Below are 19,534 nucleotides of genomic sequence, written 5' to 3'. Positions count from 1 at the left end.
AAAAGGAAGATTAATAAATATAGACATAAACATAACCTCATGGCTAAATAGTCAAGTATAGCCAAAAGAGAAAACATAAACTTTATTTAAACTCCAACGAAAGTATTGATGCTTTTTAATTACCGTACTTTTATGGAACATGACTTTGCCAAAATGTATTTAAAAATAAAAATGATTAAGATTGGCATGCCTGTAGCTTTTTCGCACACCTGAGAATGCCCATTATCTTTTCACTGACAAACTTGTGTTAACAGAAACGACAGTATGCTTAAGTATGCTTAAGAGTTGTCAGACCGGTTTTTATTTATTTTTCGGCACAGGTCAGGTCTGTTTTTTTCTGGAAAACCATAACTCTGATCTTGTCCAGATTGACTGTCAGCGCCCAGGTCTGACAGTGCTGCTCCAGCAGTGCCAGGTTCTGCTGCTGCCCCTGTTCTGTGGGAGACAGCAGGACCAGGTCATCTGCATAGAGCAGGAACTTAATTTCTGTTAGATTAAAAAAAAATCACATTGCCCGACGTTAGAAAGCATCTTGCATTACATTGCTTGAAAAATAATTTTATTTTGAGAGACTGGATAAGTAATTCAAGTGTTTTTTAACTTCCTGAAAAACAAGCCAAGCTATGAGTCATCTTTACAAGGCAGGTTAAGAGAAGAAGTCCTGTTTTTGGATGTTGATGTAATGTGATTGTAAAGACAACAAATGAGGTAAAAAATATGTCTTTTTCACATTATCTGGCGAGCCTTGTTTTGTCAAAGAACTAGAGATCCTCTCGTTTTCAAAGGACAGCACAGGCTTTCAAAAGGCTGCAAAGATACTAGCAAGGGTTAATTGCACTATGAACCGCACAAAGAAATGTAACATAGTCTTCTTTAGGTGTGAGAGCAGGAGTGAAACGCAGCAGGCATACACAGCAAATAACAGGAAAACAAAGAGCAGAGCAGGTGAGACGAGTATCCAAACAGTGAGTGATCAGAAAAAGGAAACAATTGTTACGCTCGGCTTTTCGATGCAATTTTTTTTTTAACTTGCTAATGCGTCAGACACATTTCCTGGCGTATTTCAAGCTTCACATTCAATCTGCACCACTGTATCGCTTTGGTAAGGAGATGGACTATGGCCAAAATCACGAAGACTCTCTCACACCAAATAATGAAGATGTAAAGAAATGGGAAGTCAACACGAGACATTGTACAGCATTTGGCTTCCATGGACATCTTCGTTTGTGAAAGCACAGTGAGACGACATTATAAAGGGGAGAGGAGGCAAAGAGAATCTAAACCGAGGACGAATCAAAGCTAAATAACTTTCTAAAAATACTTTTCTTGCATGTAAATACAACTACACACATTATTATTATAACTAACTAACTGTTGATCTCTTTTTTTTCCAAGTCCTATTGTGCGAGCCATCGACAGACTAATGGATGAAAATGATGAGCTATCAGCGATGCAAGTTCAAAGACGGCTATGGGCTGACCTCGGTGCAAGCGTGTGTCCGACATCGATAAGAAGAGTGCGCAGAAGGCTTGGATGGAGATATAAAAAAAACAACACATGCCCCATGATAAGGGTAAAAAACAAAGAGGAAAGACTCAAACAAGTGCTACAATGAATTGAACAGGGAGAGGCATTTCATGATGTACTTTTCACGGATGAAATAACAGTGGCTCTGGAACAGTTTTCAACCATGTCATTTTGCAAAAGGGGAGATATGTGGACAAGCCAAAGCCCAAACATCCACTGAAGGTTCACGTCTGGGGGGTATATCTAGAAGAGGCCAGAGACCACTTCTTATTCTCGAAGGAATTAGGGATCATGAATTCTTTGAGGAAGTCGTGGTCAAACAGCATGCTGCCCCATATTTTGGATCAAGGCACCATCTCTTTCAAGACAACGATCCGAAACACACAGCAGCAAGGGTGAGGCTTATAGCAGAAGGAGTGAACTGGGTGAAAACTCCAGCCGAATCCCCCAATTTAAATCCAATAGAGATGGTATAGCATTCGCTGAAAGACTATGTTCGGAAAACTGCTAAACCCAGCACAAAGCAAGAAGTTATCACTGCGATCTACAAGTTTTAGGAGGAAGAACTGACCGAACAAAATTGCAACAATTTTATTAACAGGCTGTTTCGTGTTCTTCCTAGGATTGTTGAGCAGGGTGGGGGGCATTCGGGAATGTGAGTTACGTGAGTCAGATTAAGAATGAATAAAAGCATTTTATTAAAAACGCATTTGCGTTTGTCTGGGTGCTGACATAGTAAAACGTATTATTAGTAAAACAAGGTATTATTGCCGTATTGAATTATACATTCAACTATAAATATTTCTTTGCAGCTTGTTCTTCAGGAAAACACCACACAGGCGGAACGATCTTCGAAAGCTACCAGGACAGTAAAAAAGAAAGCGGCAAGATGGATGAAAAGAACAGTTTATTTTGACATCTGTTCCGCAACTGATGAATACTACTGTGTGACTTTATTTCTTACATGAATTATGTTATTTTGCCACAGGCTGTGGCTCTCTGCTCATGGCCACTGGCCAGGGTGCCAACCTGTAGAAGCAGCACCTGTATGGAGACTTTTCGGCAGCAGTGGGAGCAGTATGACGCATTACTGGGGAGGATTGGGAGGTTAGAGACACTCCTGAAGATGCAGAAGCCAGAGACAGTATGTTCCGGTAGTCAAACGCTAGAGCAGCTGTCTCCCGATAAGTGCCTCTCCCCGCTGTGCAGGTTGCAATGCCTGGCGGAAGCTCTGCCCCCACCACAGAGCACACACTGCCACAGGACACTCCATCCCGACTTTTCTGCTCACCACCACCCAGGAATTGGCTGATGCTGTCCCCACCATCTATCTCCCCTCAGGAAGCACCGTTTACAGATCAGAATTCACAGACGCCAGTGGGAGGAACAATTCTCCCAGATATCCAACTGTAGCCTGAGGCTTATTAAAATACAGGAATTAAGTTTTCTGCTCCCTTGCCAGTCCCTCTCTCTTTCATCTCAGTGGTGCCTGATACAGTTCACAATTAAGGTGTTTTTCTAGCCGATATAGTGTCAGGATAAGGAACAGCTCCCCAATTCCTGAGATTCTCCAGCAACCTTAATAATCTCAATTCTGGCGCCTAAAAGTCTGAGATTCCAAGGTCAAAGTTGGTTTATGACTCTAAGGTCAGAGTGCATGGTTATTCATCACCAGCCAATCAGGAGCTGGTAGGGCAGGTTAACCCCACGTGGGTCTCTGATGCCCATGAAACTTTCAACCAGTGAAGGACCTGCAGTTCCTCCAGGTAAAAACAGGCAACACAGAGAGCCTGTGGAACAATTCCAGGGCAGGACGGTTCCGAAGGGCAGAACAGTTCCCAAGGGAACACAGTTCCCAGGAGCAGGACATTCTTGCAGCGTGCTTGCTGGACACTCCTAAACATCCCCAGACTCAGCCCGGACCACCACGGAACAGCCAGTGTGTCCGAGTGCCTAAACTTTCCTTTGTTCTAAGAGTCGAGAGCGGAGGTTTCCAGCACGTAACCAAAGGATCCACCCGAGGTTAGCGCCAGCAGCAAGCCTCGTGAACAGGTCGGAACTGTGGAAAGCTGAATCAGTATTCAGAGCTAGCTCTTCATCAGGAATGAACCGGTCCTCTTCCTGACCTGCTGAGACCCACAGTCACTATTCTCCTGTGCACAAACTCTTGCTAGTTTCAGCCAACACTAACTAGCTGGTTTTCAGAGAGCATCAGCAGTACCACAGGAATCTCCACCACGTCGCAAGCCACACTGAGCACTGCTTGGCACCGAGCCAGAGAGTGCGGATTGGACAGCAACAAGCCTGTCTTTCCTTCTTTGTGTCTGCAGGAGATCTGAATCCCCAGAGATTGGATCAGTATTCAACATTCTACATTACTGCTCGAGAATTCAATTGTTATCTCAACCAGTTGATATCAATTTAATTCCTAAGAGTTATGTACTTGTTTTGAGTATCTAGTGTAGAAGTTCATTTACGGAACGGTCTAAAAGAATGATATACTGAATGTATGTCCTCTCGGTACGTGTAACTCTTCATGATTGAATGAATATATACCTTTTGTATTCTGCTAAGCCTCACTATAAGATCTGTTGTGCTTATATGCACATTTTATGTGTTAATAAATGTATCCTCATGTATTAATACCTGTGTGTGTGCGTTGTTTGAGTTATCCCTCAAGGCTGGATTCTAATGCCAATAAAAGAATCATTTTGTGATTTACTGCCACAGTTAATAATTGTCCCAGTAAATGCCCAAACCCCTACATTACTGGTGCCTCGTGAGAGGATACTACACAACTGTTGCCCATCACTCAAGAGAAAGAGGGGGGGTTGTACTTGCAGTGCATCGGTATAGATGGGAAAGCAAGAGCCGACCGCTACGCCGCCCTCGTGTTTCGAAATCTTGTGACTTTTGAAATTTACTGGGGGTGGACCACATCGGTAAATTTCGATGGGTCCAGAGGCAAAAGTGCCTTGCCTTGCAATCTCTGAGAAACCATTAATAGCATGGTGAATCGGAGATTCTCAACACTTACTTTGTGCGACTGGAAAAGAATTTGTGATCGGATCAACGAAATGCTTCGAAGAAGGAGGCGCTCTTTTCCTCTAGTTTAACAGTCTTTCCAGAAACAAAACATTTCTGTTAAACAAGAGGAATGTAAAAAAAATTGTAAAAGTAAAGTAAAAAACCAATACTTTTTGACAATGACAACCAGTGTGTGTGTGTCACTCTCTCTGCTGGCGTGCGGGCGCGGTGCGGTGCTGTACCAGCCGTACAGAACATTAAAGTGTCCCTTTCCATTCAACGGGTGTCTGAGTCGCTGTGTCCTATCTTCTGACAGTCGCTGTTGTGAATGTCTGCAGAGTGTATCTTATTTTTAGTATTGTAGCGCATTCGCCCCGAGGGGGCGGCTGAAGAGCGCCCGGCTGGGGTGCGTGGTGAGGGGCAGGACAGGAGTGGTTAGGGAGGGGTTTAGGAAGGCCGCTGACTATTGCAGCTGTCACACAGTGAAAGCGGTGTACAGGCTGGGGAGATCACCCATTTTCCATATAAAAAGTTCCCCGGTTCCACACCCCTCTCCCTCTCCCTCTCCAGACACAGCTGAATGAGCTTCACCACTCAGGACAGGAGGCTCAATTGTACAAAGAGAGGGGAGGGAGGGGGGAATAAGCTGCCCAACAGTGTGGTTGAAGCTGATACCCTGGATTCTCTCCAGACACAGCTGTTTGAGCTCCACCAATCAGGACAGGAGGCTCTACTGTACACAGAGAGGGACGGGAGGGGAGAACAAGCTGCCCAGCCGTGTGGAATGCTACAGAACCCTAAACAGACAATACGCACTAGCCGAATATTTGACCAAGATAAGAAACAACAAAAAGAAACAGACCCTGACAAAGTACAGGCTCAGTGACCACAGCCTGGCCATAGAAACTGGGTAACACAGGCAAACGTGGCTGCCCAGAGAGGACAGGCTGTGCTCCCACTGCCAGCAGGGAGAAATAGAGACAGAGGTGCACTTCCTACTGCACTGTGACAGATACTCTGAGATTAGAGAAACATTCTTCCCTAAATTCAGAAATCTAATCCCAGAGTTCCCACACCTGCCAGAATCACAACGGTTCCCAATCCTACTGGGAGAGGGAGGAGGGAACTCAGTGGAACTGGCAGCCCAGTATGTGATCTCCTGTCACAGCCTGAGGAACAGTGAGCCTGTCTCCCAATAATGCTACTTCTGTCTACAGTATATGTCAGTATTTTATAATATGTCTTTGTTGTAAATGTCTGTAATACAGTATGTCTGTAGATTTGATATTACTTTATTTTTTGTTTTGTTTCATGTGAATCTCATTATTTTATCTGCTTTGGCAACACTGATTGTACCCATCAGTCATGCTAATAAAGCACCTTGAATTGAATTGAAATTGAGAGAGGTCGAGCGAGAGAGAGAGAGGGCGAGCGAGCGAGATAGAGAGAGAGAATCACCCAGGGGTGTAGAACCAGGGAACTATTTACATGGAAAACAGGCGATCTCCCCAGACTGTACCCCCATTTCACAGTGGGACAGCTACACTGGTCAGCAGCCTTCCTATACGTTGCCCTGACCACTTCCACTCCTGTCTTTCCCCTCACCACGTTCCCCAGCAGGGTGCTCTTCGGCCGCTGTCCGGGGCAAATACGCTATAATAGATTAGCATACTGTAGAGGAAAACAGTATAGGCATCGTTGATATGAGGACTTTTGAAACCAAATTTCCCACTTTTAATATGTGCTTTTCTATATTGGTACAGTAGGACTAATAGGTTCTAGTAAAAAATTATAGTATTCAGAATTGGTAATGGTTAGAAATCCCATTTTATGATAAGGGACTCTGGTCGCTGTCCTACACAGAAAGCAACTAGTTTATACTACAGTATATTTCGCTTTGCTTGGTAAAATTGGCATGGTCACTTGTTCTCAATACTTATAGATATCCATCAATACCACATCAATCAACGCTATTATCAATTCAGGGAAAGATATTCTGCTCACAATATGCATGAAGGTGTGGCTTTTAACAGCAATTGTAACAGCTCTTATCCGTTACTAAAGGGTGGAAATATTCCATTGTAACAAGAAAAGGAAGTCGATAGATTACATAGATTTTTACTGTATATAATACATGCATTTAATTTACTATCCTCAGATGGCTGTTTATTCTCATTATGAGTGCTTGCTTTGTTGGAATTAGCTTGCAAGTCCAGCACCTAGACCACAGCGCTACTCGCAAGATCACATGAGGAGTGGTGAAACAGCCCTTCACATACTGTGTCAAGAGACATTGTACAGCGTGTACTATTGTGTTGTAGTACATGAATATAATTATATCGTTATTAATTTCTTTAGATACGTGATTCCATATTATATTCCCTATTAATCAAATTCTAAAAGTATGCTTGTTTGCTCCGGTATCGAGCGTATTCGCAGAAAAGCTTAAAACTACCACTTTTTATACACATGTTATTTCACATGTTAGTTAAAGACTTCGATGCTTAAAATGTTTACGGAGAAATGGAATACTGGTGTGTATTTTTTCTTTAAAGTACCGAGACCAGCCATATACAGTTTACATACTGTAATACTGTATGTTTATGTTTCAAAATTAATATCGTTTATGGTCTTTACACGCGTTATGCTCCTATTCTTTTTATGCTCAGCTACTAAGATTTCCCTTCAGTAGTAAAATTCCATATAAATATTCAATACTTAAACGGGCACAGTAAAGACATTAAATATACATATACATTCTATATATAGTACAGTTTTGCATACAGTAATATGTTTATGTTCCTAAATCGATATCTTTTCTGAGCATGTGAAAGGCATGGTGAATCGGAGATTCTCAAAAATTACTGTACTTTGCATGATTGGAAACAAATGCGTGATTGGATCAACGAAATGCTGTGGTGTAACTTTTACAAAGATGGTCAATGAAAAAAAGAAAGTGGACCAGGGCAATACTTTGAGTTTACAGCTTGTCCAGGGTCATTCATTATAAATACTATTAGTAATATCTTCAGCAAAGACTTTGATGGCGACAGCTCAAACGTGAGAGGTTGAGCTTTATTAGCTCCACCTTGCGGAAATTCCGGATACTATCATTTTACTTGCAGTAAAGACATTTAAATCTTTCTACGACCGACCAATGCACCACTAGTGCCCCTGTCGGTCAACCAATCACAAACCGCGGTATGACGCGTGATGACATAGACAAATGCCCGCGGTACGTGTTTGTGCCGCGCAGTTTGAATGGCTGCATCTGTACAAGGATTTAGGAAAATACATTGCACAGGGAATTACAACAACATACAAAACTCCTGTGTGGGGTAGGAACCTCCTCCATTATGCATTATATTTAAGTAATTAATGGCTCAACTCATAAAAACTCATGCATATTAAATAATTCCGTGTGATTCCCATAGACAGTATACAGTATATGCAGTAAACAACATATAGTGTAAGTAACAGGGCTCAGTACACCAAGCACAGTACAGAAGTGATGATACTTCATTGAATCTTAGTGCAGAATTGACTTATGATATGGTCGCATACTATAAGTTGCTTTGGAACTGATATCGCACAAACCTGCACTATGTAAATGTTTTTATCTGTTTATAACTTTCAAAACAACAATCCTGCAATAATTACAAAAAAGTCTTTGATTTATAATGCACTTTCTTTGAGTGTGTTTCTTAGTAATTCTGTGTAAACATAAACTCAAGAGTTTTTATTCATTTTGTTTCATTTTAAAACATGTCCCCTTGGTTTCACATTCTCAGTAAGCAGTTATCACATCCGCCTGTCACGAATCTTACTCCCGTGTGCACCTCCCGGCGTGCACACCTGCGCCGCTTTTAGCAATCAGTCCATGACTCCCCGCTTTCTCGTATATACCTCTTCACTCTGTTTACTCCTCGCTCACTGTTGAGATAGCCTTCCACTTTCTCTTGTGCGCTGTATTTCATCTCTGTTTACTGGATACCAACCCTGCTTGCCATTGACCATCATCTCTACTCGCGATATTTGGATTTGGACACCTCGCTGCCTCGATTTCTGGATACCTGACCTATCTCTGCCTCCGACCTCGACAACGTCTCTGCCTTACGTCTCCCGGATTTGGTTACCCTGCTGCCTGACCTCTAGTTTACTGACCTCGCCTGGCTACCCCGACCTCGTGTCTTGTACCACGACATTTGGAAGTCTGACATTACTTCTATTAACTCCACATAGGGTTCGTTATTTTCCATCGGTTCATACATTTGAGTCTGATATAACAGTGAGCCACAAAATGTCCCGCGGGCTCTTATTTTCCTTCGGCACTGCTGGCGCAGCAGTCTCGGGCACTGGATCAGCTCAGCGCCACCATTCAACAATTGGTTAATTTCGTCTCGGGCTCCGCTCCTCAGCCTCTCGTGTCCCATCCTCCCCAGCACCCCATACCGCCGCCGGTTTCTGCTACCTCCTACAGTCCTCTGCCTCCACCCACCCCGGACCGTTTTGATGGCAACCCACAATTGTGCCAAGCTTTCTTGACGCAGTGCTGGATGGCTTTCAATCTCCGACCCAACTGTTTCCCCATGGACCGGGAACGGATCACCTTCCTGGTCGCCCATCTCTCTGGCCGGGCCCTGGAGTGGGCTGCCAGACTCCTTGCCAGGAATGCCCCGGAAGCCTCCAACCTCACTCAATTCCAAGCACTGCTGACAGCCACGTTCGGACAATCTCAATCCTCTTATTTTGCAGCCTCTCGCCTGTCTGTCCTGTCTCAGGGTACTAGATCCCTCCAGGAATAAGTTACAGACTTTCGTGTTCTGGCCTCTCAGCTTGACTGGAACCAGGAAGCTCTCATCCATCAATTCTGTAGAGGTCTGTCTGAACAATTGAAAGACCACCTGGCGCATCTCCTCTTCCACACGCCTATGCTGGAGAGCTTTGTCTCGCTGGTGGTAGAAGTAGACGTCCGCCTACAACAACGGAGAGCCAAACGTCTTCTGTTCCACCCTACTTCTAACCGAAACCCTCCCATCCCCTCATCCCCTTCTCCTTCTGGCCGCACATCGCCGTGGACTTCATTACTGACCTTCCCCCAAGTCAAGGCAAGTCTATCATTATGGCCACCGTCGATTGATTCTCCAAAGCCGCCCCATTTGTGCCCCTTACCTCGTTACCCACTGCTCAGGAAATGGCTGACATCTTTGACCTTCAGGTCTTCATACTTCACGGCATACCGTCTGATATTGTCTCCGACAGAGCCCCCCAGTTTACGTCTCGCTTTTGGAAGGCCTTCTGCAAGGCTCTAGGGACTTCTGCTCCCTCACTACTGGCTACCATCCCGAAGCCAATGGCCAAACTGAGCGTCTGAAACAGGACCTATTGACCTACCTATTGACGACCTTTGGAAGTCTGACATTACTTCTATTAACTCCACATAGGGTTCGTTATTTTCCACCGGTTCATACATTTGAGTCTGACAACGCCATTTTAATTGTGTGTTGTTTATACAGTAGATACAGTATACTTTATATATGATATATAATATTTGCAGTGTAATGGAAAATTAAAAGGCTGTAGTTTTTAATTTAGGTTGCTCAAACAGGTTGACTCTTTAATTCAGTGGTAGTATTCTTGCCTGCCACGCTAGCAACTTACCCAATGCACAAACTGTGTTTTCTTTTATAATTAAATTCTTTCTCTAATTATAAAATGCCATACTGACATTTTTATTAATTTTATATCATAGTATGTTAAATATTAAAAAATATTAATAAAAAATAGAATGACATGGATAAACTGATATAAACATGTTTAGGCATCCTCTCATGAGGCACCAATAAATGTAAGGGTTTTTTGCTTAACTGGGACAATTATTAACTGCAGCCACAAAATGATTCTTTGATGGCTATTAGAATCAACCTTGTGGGATAACTCAAACAATGCACACACACGGATACTAATACACGAGAATACATTTCTTAATACATAAAATGTGCATATAAACATAGCAGATCTTATCGTGAGGGTTAGCAGAATACAAAAGGTATATACTCAATCACGAAGAGTTACAAGTACCAAGAGGGACATACATTCAGTATATCATTCATTTAGACCGTTTTGTAAATTAACTTGGATTACAACCTCTACACTAGATACTCAAAAGCAAGTACATCACTCATAGGAATTAAATTGATATCAACTCAGGTTGAGGTAACAATTGAATTCTCGAGCTGTAATGCAGAATGTTGAATACTCATCCAATCTGTGTGGATTCAGATCTCCCGCGGGCACAAAGAAGCAGTGGCAGGCTGTTGCTGTGATCAATCGGCGCTCTCTGGCTCGGTGCCAGGCAGTGCTGTTGCGGCTTGCAACGTGGTGGGAGAGATTCCTGCTGCAATGCGCTGATGAAGACCTGCTACTTAGTGTTGGCTGAAACTAGCAAAGTTTGTGCACAGGAGAAAAGTGACTGCAGGTCCAAGCAGGTCACACTCCTTAGACAGGAGGAAGACCAGTTCGTTCCTGATAAAGCGCTAGTCCTGAATACTGGGACTCAGCTGTCCACAGTTCCGACCGTAATTCACTTGTTGATCAGGTGAGCGTTTGCTCAGCTTGCTGCTAGGCTAAATTCGGGTGGATCCTTTGCTTACGCGCTGGTGACCTCCGTTCTAAACTCTTAGAACAAAGGAAAGTCCTGCTACTCGGACACACTGGCCATTCCATGGTGGTACGATTTGAGTCTGAGGATGTCCAGGAGGAGCTCTGAGTCTGAGAAAGTCCAGGAGGCACGCCTGTTTTACCTGGAGGAACTACGATCGTTCATTGGTTGAAAGTTTCATGGGCATTCAAGTCCCATGTGGGGTTAACCTGCCCTACCAGTTCCTGATTGGCTGATGATGAGTAACAATGCACTCTGACCTTAGGGCTGTAAACAAACTTGTTTAAAATGATCAGTTTATACAGTATGTAGTAAATTTAGAAAGGAAGGCTCTGGTAAACTATTCTGAGTTAATTTGCTGCTACAGGCTGTTTCACTTGTTTTTTTGTTCTTTTTTACCAAATTAGAATATCAGGGAAGAATCCTGGTGTTATCTTATATCTCATATCTTATATCTCAGTTTTGTAAAATAAACCATTAAAATTAGAGGTTTTGTGTGTGTGGACTGGACATCTGTTTATCGATGATCCTGTGTTTTTTTCTTTTAAAACAATGATGTTTAAAATACTGCTATTTGTGATTTTTTTTCTCAAATGATATTTCCATACGGTAATATATATGACATAACTGCAAATTTAGAAAGCTTAACTTTTTGTCTTTGCACAATTATCAGTTCATAGTGCCAGAATCACTGTTCAGCAGTGACTCAGCCCCCCTACAAGGGTGAAGGTGAACTGAAACACTTTAAGTTGTTTGTGCTGTGTTTGTGCCAATGGGTGCCATTGAAAGTAGCTTTCCAGCTGTTTTCATTCCTGTGATATTTTTTGGGGTATGAATGCACTAAGCCCTCTTACAAGAGAGCAGGAGAACCAAGCTGGTCTCATTTGTGTGTTTGTTCCATTTTGTGCTTTTGAAAGTATCTTTTTATATAACGCCTTTCACAACAAGGTTGCCCCAAGGCACTTAAAGCTGTTTGACAAGACATGATGTTACAATACAGAAAGAGAAAAAAACAGAAGACAACAGAGGAGAGGAACCAAAAACTGCTCAGTAAGGAGAAAAAAAAACCTCTAGGGATCCAAGGTCAACTGGCTGCCCGACCTCTCTAGGCATGCTAACATTATACAATTCAAAAAGTACTAAGTGTGGAGTATTTAGCCTTCCATCATTTCCTTCTGTGTGCCAGTACTCCATACAGATCTCTGTAGACCAGAAAATCCTTCTAAATGATAGCTGTATTTGTGGTGTCCCTCTTGGATCCAAGGCAGTGATGCAGCATCCGGCTCAGATGATGCCCAGCACGGGCACCATCTGGACATGTGGGGATTAGAATAGAATAGGATAGTTTGGTCAGAACAGATGTATATACCTGTCAGGCCAACACAGAGACACACAATGGCATGTACAGCAGCACCAGCAGCCATAGTTGCAACGGGCTATGATGTAAGGTGTGAGTAGGTTAGGCTAAAGTAAGAGGTCTTCAGTCTGGATTTAAATCCTGAGATCTCAGCATCCCGTACGTAGGCTGGCAGACTGTTGGGTGTGGCCATGTAACTTAAGGTTTTACCGTCAACTGTTTTTTTATTAATATGCGGAATAAAAAGAAGACCTGGGTTCTGTAATCTAAGTGGGCGACTTGGGTTGTATACATTAATCAGCTCCATTATGTAGACAGGTACCTGACCTCTGAGAGCCTTATAAATAATTCAAGAAATATAACGCCTCTTGTTTACAGTTACTAATAGATCATGCACTTTTAATTACTTGTTGTGAGGAAGTAATTAAGAGAGTTTTGTCATTGTATATGTTTTAAATAGGCAATTCAAAGACCCTTTAAAGATCTGACCTATCTTTCAAGCCACATGAAGGTAAGAATGAGCAACTTCCTAAATTAAAAGACCATTGTTTATGCAAAGAAAATACATAAACATTGAACACATACAAGGAAATTGGAAAGGAAACAATATGTTTTGGTGGGAACTATGTACTAAGTTGAATTTAATAACAAGTCTGCAAAACAAAATTGGGAATGCTACCGTATGACACACGCAGACTTTAGTAAAATTTGAAAATATTTTTATTTAACTAATGTTAACTAACTGATGATCTATTTGAAGAAAACATCTTCCATATTGTATTTGAATTGAGACATTTTTACAATTATACATCCACTTATTCATTTTCTTACCACTTTATCCAGTACATGTTTATAAGAGAGGTGAAGCCTATCCCTGCAAGTAAGAGTCGCAAGTCGGACTACACTTTGGAAAGAATGGTAGTATTTCGCAAGAAAGACACACACCAATTCTCCCAGAAGCCAATTAACAGTTTTATTTTTTTTCCTCGTGGCACCAGGACACTGTTGTTCAGAGCTACAAACGTGTTTAAGGTGAAGCATGTTTATGTTGCTAAAGTGAAAAGCACTGCTCTTCAAGTTTAACACTATCGACTCCATTGTAGGCCTCTCCGACGACGAGTGTCAATTCACTTCTAACGCTACACTTTCCATCACTAAATACAACATTTTTAAAATAATTTCTCAAAATATCAAAAATGCAAGTGTTCTCCATTTTCCTTTTAACACAATTATATTTTTTACAACAGAGAAGCTATTTCGAAATAAACAAAGCATAATGCCGACAACAGCACTTCAGACAGAAACTGCACAATGGGGGTATTATAAACATTTTGACCAGAAAAATCAAAGCACAACACTACGAACCGTAGATGACAACAAACAGGACAACCTAATCTTTTCAGCAGTGTTTCGTATCCAGATACAAAAGCATAAAGCAAATAGTTTCTGAGGTATATCTAGCGTTTCAATCCAGCAAAATGCAATCGCAAAAGCAAAAAATCACCAAAAGACATGAGATCCCTTACCTTTGAAAAAGTGAACTTTGTAGAGTAAAACTTTCCCATGTAAATCCATGTGGAACATATAGTAAACAAAAAAGAAATGGCTGCCAAAGGCTCCCTTAAGTTTTCAAACTGAACGGGCTACCAAAAAAGCTGATGTAATAGAAAGAAACAGCTGTCATTCACCGAATTCTGACTATTTAGAAACGTTTTAGGGAGGGCTTTAGCAAAGAGAGTTCTTAGCTGTCCTTGCATTGCCTGTCTTTTTTAGTTTTTATTCTATTAAGTAATTGAAGATCGATCACATACTGTAGAATTTTGTCAATCTAAATACACACCAGAAGTGTTAAAAAATGTGCAAAAACATTTTTTTATCCAAAAACATTAGATGTGGGCTATCTACGACAGCCAAAAGTCAATACAACACAATGAAAAAAAATAGACTTTGCATTGATTTCTGCTATTTATTTCACATGTCCAAGAAGCAGAAAAAAATAAATCCAGGACCAGCCATCATAACAATCCATGCCAATTTTTCATTGTTTGTTGAATCACTCTCAACTTTTTATACAAGTTAGAGAAGAGCTGGAAAGAGAAATTTTCATCTTAGGTGTTCCACAACTTGAGATATTGCCTTTTGAAGGAGGACAATAAAATGTGTTTGCTATTTTTTTCTGTTTTTGTTTTTTATATTTATTTGTAGTGTGTGTACTGAGTAAGACATACTCAAAGTACAGTATGATCTCCAGGGTGTTCTCTTTATTTCAAGACCCTATCCAAGTCTGTGCTGTTTATGCTTTCCAAGATAATTCAAAATATTAAAGAGTACATCTATTCCAGGAAGTCATTGACCTTGACCTCCATTTTGGAGGCGGGGTTCAAATGTCTATTCATGCTCACATATAGTGCTCACCCAGATTCTCTCACATCTTCAACCAGCCTGTATCATTTTATGTTACAAACACCGCTTAATTAAGCCTCACTCCCACCGAGTTTCCCTAAAGACTCCACAGGTTCTCTAAACCCTGTTCTTGGATCTCGGCATGTTATTCAACATGGCCCTTTTAACACAAAGACCACAGTGTAACACTCCTATGTACAAATTAGGAGAATAGGTTTTAGTTTGACTTTTTTCTCATGGCACTGGGACTCGCTGCTGCCATAGTTCATACCTTTGCATTATCTTGCAAATGCGCTCATCTCTGTGACACTGCACCCTTTGTAATGACTGGAAAATACATTTATGCATAGTTAATGCCTGGAAATTGGTGTCTCAGTCTGTGTGAGGGTTGGAGGATGGGGACTGAAGTTACCCTTTCCTGGCCCTCTTCCTCGGTTTAATATTCTCAGTTTTTTATCTGAAACATCCCCAGTACAAATGGATGCAATAGTTTGAAACTTTTCCATGTGCTGGACACCCACTATGGACTTAAGAGATTGGAAATGTAAAATTAGTATTTAACATACTGTTTCACATAAAATTAATACAAATGTTAACATAGTATAAATGTTGTTTATTATATTTAATTATTAGACAGAGACAATTTGTTAAAAATACAGCTTGCATATTGGCTGGTATTAAACCTGGATTATATTGAGTGAAAGTCTAGAATTTTATTAGTGTGCAATGAATGCGTCACTCTGATAACTCTGATTTCATTTTTTATAACAACAACTATACTTACAACAAGCACATCAAAACTTTGCATTTTTCATGTTTTAATTGTTTATAAATTAATACTGTTAATGACATTTAGAGATGTTGTACTTAATTTATTTTAGCTACCAAAATTTCACTACAGTTACAAAAGTCTGAATTAATGTTCCATATTTATGTGGATTTTAAGAATTACAGTAGTAAAACAGCTTAAATGAAGCAATCATTTCACTTACATCTAATGCACCACAAGTGACACCTATTGATTTCTTCGACAAGTGAAATTAAATTTCAATGTGCTGAATGATATTGCAGTATGCTGCAGTGAGATTGCCGCAGGAAAGACTTTTGCGTACATCCTGAGTGGCATTAATAAAATGCTGAAAAGCATAAAGAAAAGAAAAGGGCTTTAGGAGGTAAGAGCGAGGAAAGCCATCGATGTAAAGTTTCCTTTAATCATTCTCCTTTGCAAGAAAAGCTGATCAAGGCAAAAGTTCTATTTTCTAATTTTATTGTGCAACACAACATTTTACTTGTCACTGCTGATCTAATTAGAGCATTAGTCAGGGCTGCCTTCCCTGACAGTGAGACAGTGAGAAAACCCAGAAATCTATGCTGTCAGATGTCCTTTTAATATTGTACACAGTGATGACATGATGGGTGGCACAGTGTTTAGTGTGTTGGGTAGAGGATCCCATTATATATTATATATTATATATATTATATATTATGTATTATATATTATACTGTTAAAAATGGGGGGTTACGAACATGGTGAAAATTAGGATTTGACTGAGTGATTAAGTAAAATAATTATTCATAACCCCCAACTTTTAAATCATCTCTAGCAATATACCCGAGTGACTGGTATAATTAGAGGCATGTGAATTCATTATTCCAACCCTTTGGCTACAGCATCATGTGACCCTGAATAATATCCCAGCGGGCGGTGCCTACTTCCATGCTCCAGCGTCAGCGTAGCTACCCAGAACCCATTTTCCTCTTTTACATACAAATAGAATGGTTGATCCATCTGAGGGAACCCCAAGGCCGGCGGCTGCGAAAGAGCTTTTTTCAAATCATTAAAGACAGCTTCTGCTGTCCAAGCCAAGGCAATCTTTTCCTTGTACTGCACATCCCCCTTAAGCAGATTTGTTAGAGGTTGTGCTCACTCTGAAAAAGACTTCATCCAGGCCCTGTTAAAATTACAATCCTAGAAACATTTGGGCCTTATCATAACTAGTTTTATGTCTCTTTTTAGCTAGAAACTATAAAACCTGAAGCAGCTCAGACTTGTGGGTTTCCTCGTCAGGGGAAACAATCATTGACATACTGAATGATCACAGAGGTCAGCTGAGATAGTTCACATAAGTGCTGTCTTAGATCCATGTGATACACTGTCCTGTAGAGTCAAAGTAATTCCTTCTAAATGCCACAAGGTGTCCCAATTAACATCTTTGATTTCCAAAAGTATAACTCGCTGTCCCCCCTACTCCAGTGGCCTCCTGCCGTATACTCTACACCACACTGTTGAGCAGTGAAATGAGACAAGCATGACAGTTGTGCTCCCGTATCCCATAACAGAGACGTAGATACCCCATTAGTAGTGTAAATTTTAACTCATTTTGCTCAATGGACTGGGACAGACTTAAAGGGACTACAGGGGAGCACTCTAGATTAACAGATCTCTCAAAGACCATTTATCCTTCTCAGACAAATCTCTTAGCTGGAAGATAAAATTTTCCTGTCCTTCCATGTCAACTGAGCCACAGGGCAGGTTCCTGCTTTCTTCATCTTGCATGCACTTTCTGCAGTCTCTCTTAAAATGACCTGGTTTTTTTATAATAATTGCACACCTGAGATCTTCCCCAGTCACCCTATCTAGTTTCTGAGATATATCCAATTTCTGTGGAATTCACTCCATTTGAACTGCTCACACCTTAGCATTTCTCTGAATTTCTCTCAGTTTGTTGGCAGTGTTAGCCAGTTCAGAATATTTCATAGTGGTTTTATCCACCAGGTCATGATTCTGAATCTACAGCATTTTAGTAATATCTGGTGTAAGATGACCAGGGGAAGGGTCATTCATAACTGGTATTTTTGGAATGACCTACTTAAAATACTAGATATGGACCTAAGCAAAATGGCTACCAAGAAGAATCAGCTGACCCGTATATGGAAAGGGTCTACTCTGAGAAACAATAAGACACACCTGAGCCTCATCAGGAACCGAAATATAAGTACCCCGGAGGCAGTGAAGCCGAGTGAAGCCAGAGGCAGGGCAGAAGCCGATAAGGTGAATGCGGTTTGGAGGAAGAGAGAGGAAAGAGGATTGTGCTAAAGATCGGACTAAAGAATAACGGACTACTGAAAGGAGAAATGGTTTATGGTTTTTGGATTGCGGATTGTGGATAGAGATACATCGCGGATTGGCTTTATTACGGACTTTTGAAACTCGGATCGGATCAGGATTAAGAGAAATTATTACGGACTGGATTTGGAAGATAATTGGACGGAAGAAATGCCATGAAACACAGGAAAGAAAAGTGTGGTGTGAGTACTTCTCTCATTTACATAAACTTTCCCCCGGAGACACCACAATTGGTGGAGGATTTGGGCAACATCGCTTGGGATTGAGAATTGTGGAAAGTAAGTTTTTTTTTGTGGGTTTTGTTTCCGTGTGTGCTCTCTCTTGAAAACAAACAATGGAAAAGTTACTACATCAATTAACCCAAGCCACCCTCACCCAGTTTCAGGCTTTAAAAGGACAGCAAGAAGCTATCCAAGCACAACAGGAGGAAAATAAGATTCAAACTGAAACTAATCAACGAATTATAGAGGAACAAAAGTTGGTGAGGGAAGAAATACAAAGATTAGAGGAAAAAATCAGGCAGACTTCAGTAACAGGGAGAGACACCTACACGGCTGAACCAATTGGGCTCCAAAAGATGACTGAACTTGATGATGTGGAATCTTATTTAACCACATTTGAAAGAACTGCAACTAGAAATGCATGGCCCAGAGAGCAATGGGCAGGGAGAATAGGGCCTTACTTAATTGGAGAAGCCCAAAAGGTCTGTTATGATTTAAAAGTAGAGGATGCTGAGAACTATGCAACTCTAAAAAAGGAGATCTTGGCAAGATTAGGGGTAACCATGGTGATAGGAGCAGTCCGGTTCCATAACTGAAAATATCAAATGGACAAGCCCCCTAGATCTCAAATGTTTGACCTGTTACATCTGGCAAAGAAATTGCTTCAGCCTAAAGAACTAAATTCAGAACAAGTGATAGAAAAAGTGGTGTTGGATCACTTTGTAAGGAGTCTGCCTGTACACCTGAAAAGGGAAGTGAGTGGTGGGGATCCCCAGACACTGGACCAGGCAATTGACTTAGTGGACAGACACCATGCCACTGCGGCCTTGATGGGGGAAGAAAATGGGGAAGTTCAAAATGAGGAGAGAAGAAGCCCCAAGAGTTCGGAAACTGAAATGAAGTATTGGTTACTAAAGTACAGTAATTATCAGGGCCCACCACAATTTAAGAAATCCCTTCAAGAAAGGTCAGAACCGAGGCCACGGCAAGGGAGAGCAACCTGTCGATTCTATAATTATCATGAAGAGGGGCATTTAGCCAGCCATTGTCCTAGCCGGTCTGAACCCAGGCAAGAGGACACCAGAGATGAAGCAAGGTGTGACTACCTCACGGCAAACATTACAACCTGTGAGGAACTCCACGTTACTAAAATTAAGATAGGGGAACGACCTGTCGAGGCCTTGCTAGACTCAAGAAGTATGGTGACCCTG

The sequence above is a fragment of the Atractosteus spatula genome, chromosome 1 (genome assembly GCF_055471065.1).
Source record: "Atractosteus spatula isolate fAtrSpa1 chromosome 1, fAtrSpa1.hap1, whole genome shotgun sequence".
NCBI classification, from domain to species: Eukaryota; Metazoa; Chordata; class Actinopteri; order Semionotiformes; family Lepisosteidae; genus Atractosteus; species Atractosteus spatula.
This window is presented reverse-complemented; position numbering follows the sequence as displayed.